The sequence below is a fragment of the Heterocephalus glaber genome, unplaced genomic scaffold, assembly GCF_053883595.1.
Source record: "Heterocephalus glaber isolate CG9 unplaced genomic scaffold, H.glaber_assembly_v1.0 deba00001451, whole genome shotgun sequence".
Classification (NCBI taxonomy): domain Eukaryota; kingdom Metazoa; phylum Chordata; class Mammalia; order Rodentia; family Bathyergidae; genus Heterocephalus; species Heterocephalus glaber.
The window spans coordinates 7,241,961-7,247,691 of record NW_028258301.1 but is presented as its reverse complement, the minus strand read 5'-3'; positions in this window follow the sequence as shown (position 1 = coordinate 7,247,691).

Here is a 5,731-nt window from a genome sequence, read left to right as displayed (position 1 = left end):
ATAAAAGGCAACAGAGACCTCTTTCTGGCCCTCTTCCACTGTGTGAGGACCCAGCAAAAAGAGCCATCTACAGGACCAGGGATTTAGCTCAGTGGTTCCACCTCCTGCCTTGCAAGCACAAGGTCCCAAGTTTGATCCCCAGTACCAAAAAAAAAAGCCATCTATGAACCAGGAAGGGCCTCACCAGACACTGAATCTTTCAGTGCCTTAATCCTGGGCTTCCCAGCTCCCAGAACTGTGAAAGATAAATGTTTGATTTATCACCAAGCCTACAGTGTTCTGTCATAGAAGCCCTAAGATAGTCCTCAATCTTACTGAACAGGGTAAGAGCATATCCTCACTCCTAAGCCAATTATAGTCCAGTAGGATGGAATGGACACAATAGGCTCAGACTAGTCATCTGTGTAGTAGAGTAGGGAGCCAGCAGTGTGCCTGCTCTAGAAGTCTTCCTCCAGGAGGTGGGAAGAGAGCTGAAAGTATGCAGGAGCCCAGACAGCATCCAGAGCAAGAACCACAGAGGACCAGGAGCTGTAGCTCTCCAACTCTGCTGGGAGGCTTGAAGAGCAGAGACTGAATGCCTTCCTGCTACAGAGGGGCCTCCTTTCTGATGGAAGAGACATACCACTAAACTCAGCTACAGATACACCTGAGGTAGATCTGCATGAGCCTATGAGAGCAGACTGGATTGGAGTCCCCAATAACTGTGATTTTCAGCGGGTTACTTAACCTCTCTGCCTCAGTTTCCCCCCATAAAGGACCCAATACATAGTAAATATCAAATAAGTATAGCAGTTATTGTCTACATCATTTAGGTTGTGGGAAGCCATTGGGAGGAATTTAAGCAGGAAAGTGTGCTGATCAGATTTGTGTCTTAGTTACATGGCTTAGGCAGTCTATGCTCTGCCCTTGCTTGGAGTTGTGTCTTTCCTTGGTCACCTTGAGTGCATATCCAGCATCATCACAAAATCTCTCTGCTGATTTTAGCTAGGCTCCTGTGCCTCGAAATCAGGATAAATTACATCTCTTGCCTCACCTCTGTCCTCTTGCACTGTTGCTGCTCAAGAAATTAATCAGGTTGATTAAGCATGACCTCTCTTATGAGCCCTGCCCCCAGTCTGCTGATCTGTACCTGTCTGCTGCTCTCCTTGGCTCCAATCAAAGAGGCCTCTGCGTCCCTTAGTTCTCTGATGGGGGCAGGGACAGCCAGCCGGGTGGCCACATCTTTTGTTGTTTGCAGAGACTGACACACCAAGCTGGATCGGACAAAGGCAGGATGCTCCGCTACAGAGAGCACAAGGCCTTTTGTTGCCATGGCTATGGAATAAAATAGGAACGAAAGGGATAAATGTTGCATCCAAATACGCTAATAATTAACACTTAGCACCATGGATATAAAAAGCACTTAATGCTAAATTACAATGATCATAATAGCTATTCTTTATTCAGGCCCACTCCATATGGCACCATGGTTTGGCAGCTCAGTACAAGTGAGCTGGAGCCTATCTACCGGGGTCTAAATCCCAGCTCACTGTTTAACAACTCTGTGACCTTGGGCAGGTTACTTAAGCTCTCCAGTTTCAGTCTTCTCATCTATGCACAATGAAAATACACAACTCATAGTCATATGTGTTCATATTATACACATATTTTGTGTATAATATGAACACCAGATTTAGGGTTTTATATGCATAGGTCAGTATACTTAGACCTCAAAGCAAACTTGTGACATAGACATTATTATTATCTCTATTTATCAGTTGAGGAAATCAAGACTCTGAGAGGTTGAGTAACTGTCACAGATCACCTGGCAAGAAAGTAGCATAGCCTAATTGTGTCAGACTGGAAAGCCATGTGTGGCCATCAGAGCTTTGACCAGTGCCCATCCCAGTCAGGCCTCTGTAGCTCTTGTTTAAGTACTCAAATGCAACTTGGTTCCTAAATGACCACCTGGGAAAAATAAAACTCAGGCTTCCAATAATTCTGGGAAGGAGGAGAGTCTGGTCATATCACGAATTGCAGCCATTCACTGAATCCAAATTTTGGGAAAGGCATTGTCCTTCGCATGAGCCTTGTCAAAGCCCCACATATCTCCTTGCACCTCACTTGACCCTTCAGTTTATGGCTAACTCCTGATGACTTTTCCCTGTACCCTTCCCATGTCCAGATATCCAATTGCAATCGGGTAAGTGCTGGCCGGGTCCATCCTGAACTCTAGGAAACACAGCTTAGTTCCTCAATGGGGACACAACCTGGTTTCAGGATAATGACTCCTGAAGGGCCTTCCCTGGACATCCCCAGGCTATGCCCACACCTAGCTCAGTGAGGCAGAGCCCACTCAAAAGTAGACAGGCGAGCTATCAATCCTGTGTCCCCCACTGAGCCCTAATCACAGACCATTTCTCAATCCTTCCACCTGCACCTCCTCTTACCTCCCATTCTCATCCCTGGAATGGTTGGTAGATGAAAGTGTCAGATGTGGGAAAGGAATCTAGGCTTCCCATAGTCCTTCCCTGCTTGCTGGGTAGGTAAACCAGGCTGGACACCACTTGGCTTCCTGGGTCCCCAGCCAAGACCTGGTTAAACTGAGTCCAATGATGACACCTAGAGGTCATATGACAAACTGCAGTCTGAGTATCGCCCAGCTGGTCCTTAAAGGCTTAATTGGTTTATTAATATTTACTGAGCTCTGAACGCATGCCAACCCTTACTTTAGACACAGAGCATAATTCTCAGGGGTCTTGGAAGGCATCCCCAGGCAAATAAAACTTATCTTGAGGTCTACTGGTTGAGAAAATGTTAGGCAGGAGGGAAAGAGAGAGTAGGCCAGGCAGGATGGAACAAAAAAGACAAAAAGCTGTCAGTGGAAAGGAATGCAAAACTTTCCCCAGAAACTAAGTACGGTATGGGGAATAGTGGTGGCAAAAACCCAGACAGTATGTAAGGACTTAATCAGCAATGGGAGTGTTTTCTATCTTGATCCTAAGAACAGTCAGAACTTATTGAAGCGTTTGTGTTGGTTGGTTGATTGGTTGGTAGTTTTGCAGTAGTGGAGATTGAAACTGAGGCCTTCAGATTGAGCTAAATCTCTAACCCTTTTTTATCCATTTTTTTCCTTTTTGAGACAGGGTCTTTCTATGTAGTTCAGGCTGGCCTTGAACTCACTGTGAGGCCCAGGCTGGCCTTGAACTCATGGTGATCCTCCTGCTTCAGCTTGCCAGGTGCTGGGATTACAGGTGTGCACCACCAAGCCTGACAACTAACCCTTTTAATCTTATTTTATTTATTTTATTTTTAAATTTTGAGACAGGGTCTTGCTAAGTTGCTAACTTGCCTAAACTAAGTTTGAAATTGGGACTCTCCTGCCTCAGCCTCCAGAGTGCTGGGTTACAGGCATGCACCACCACACCCAGTTTAGTGAAGGGTTTTGAACAGGACAGAAACATAGGTAGATTTACCTTTCTCAATGCTAACCTTGGCTACAGGATGGAGGGTAGCAAGATAAAGCCAGGGAGGCAATTAGAAGATTATTAGAGCACCCAGTGACAGAGAGACAGCAGTGACCAGGATTTGGGGCCAGGACTGTTAGTTTAGAGAAGGTATGGAGATTGAATGGGTAGGGGCAGGGTGATTGGCTGGAGGGGAGAGCTGAAGTATAGGAAGGTATCTGGCTCCCTATAGGTTTCTGGCTAGGACACTGGAAAATAATAGGACAGCTGCTGAGAAGAGGAAGAACAATGTTGGGTATAATGGATGTGAGGGACCTGCAGGACACCCAAGTCAAGATGGCAAATAATGAGTTGAATAGTTTAGGAAGAAAGAAATAACTGACTTTCTGAAGACGGAGGGTCCCCTACATGTAAATGGTAGCTGAAGCCTGAGGAACACTAACATTTAACAATAGGCAGAGAGAGAACATGGCCAGAAGAAAACAGGGAGAGTATAACATTATGACAGCTGGTGCAAGACTGTTTCAGAAAGAACAGAATAGTCAATTGTATTCAACCTTTTGAGGAAGCAAGGTAAGATGTGAAATTATCCATTGGACAACATGAAAATCATTGGTGACCTTGGAGCCTTTTAAGATGGAGTGATGGAAAGAAGTCAAATTTGAATGGGTTGTACCGTAACAGGTAAAAGATGAAGAAAGCAAAATGCAGACAATCTGCATACATTTGGCTGAACTATCAAAAGTCACCAGTGGAATTGCAAGTAGGTACAATGTGTGTGTGTGTGTGTGTGTGTGTGTGTGTGTGTGTGTGTGTGTGTGTGTATAGAACTGGGAACTGAACTCAGGGCTTCACACTGAGCTACTTCCCCAGCCACTTTTAATTTTCTATTTTGAGACTGGGTCCCACTAAGTTTCCCAGTCTGTTCTCAAACTTGCAATCTGCTTACCTCAGCCTCCCAGAGTGCTGGCGTTAGAGGCATGCATCACCACACCAGGTTGGTACAACTTTTTTAAATGACATCAAGGCAGAATTTATGAAAATTTAAAATACACATTGTCTTTACCCCAACAATTCTACTTCCAAGAAAGCCTACAAATGTATTTCAGTTACCATCTACATACAAATGATCCTCATAGCTATGTGTCCCTTCCTAAACGTTATGTATAGAGGCCTATAGATATTTACTGTGGCACTTTATGAATGGCTAAAATAGAATACAACTTGCATGTTCAACAGAGGGCTAGTTAACTTAATTATTACACATGAGGATATTACATAGCTATTATAAATATAAAGATTTTAACGAGATGGAAATGTATCCAAGACTGGATGTATAAGGATACAGTAATGTATATGGTTTAATAAATTCATACAAAAATGCTTTAAAAGAAAACGTACATGAAGGGCAACCCACTTTCAGGTCCCTCCTGTCTCTCAGGAGCTATTCCTAGTCCCCATTCCTATTCTCCAGTAAATTTACCTACTCTTAAAAAAAAAATACATGAAGGCCAGGGATTTAGCTCAGTGGTGCCACCACCTGTCTCACAAGTACAAGGTCCTGAGTTTGATCCCCAGTAACAAAAAAACCCAAAAACATGAGAAATCTTTCAGATGTTGACCTCTACAGGGTGATCAGGATAAGAAGAATTTCACATATTTTCCTATGTTTGGGTTATTTTGAGCATGTACAATTAACTGTTTGTAATTTATCTATCTTTAAAAACAAATTTTTAGGGGCCAGGGATTTACCTCAGTGTTTCCGTCACCTGCCTCACAACTGCAACGTCCCAAGTTCAATCCCTGGTAGCAAAAGAAAAAGTTTTTAGGCTAGAGGAGTACCTTAGTGGTAGAGCACACCCTAAGCATCCCGGAGGCCCTAAATTCAACCACAGTATCAAACAATAACAAAATCCCCACTCATTTTTAGAAATTTGTCTATCAAGGTGAGGAGAAAAGTGAAACAGCAGGTGTAGGGTAAATAGGACAGAGGGAAGGATTTTGTTTTTGTTGTTAGGGAGCCTTGAAGATCTCTCTTAAAAAGTGAGAGTGAAAATATCAAAAGGAAAAAAAAAATCAGGAAAGTGTCTCATGGATGATGTGACTGGAGGTGAAATCCAGACCCCTTGTGTAGTCTTATCCAGGTGAGACTCTTCCCTCAGTGACTGGAGGAGGTGAGAGCGTTAGCACAGATCTCCACATCTGGCGGCAGGAAGTTGAAGCATTAGTTACCTGGGGACATAACATATTTTTTGTCATAAAGGTGCATACACACAGGTGTGTCA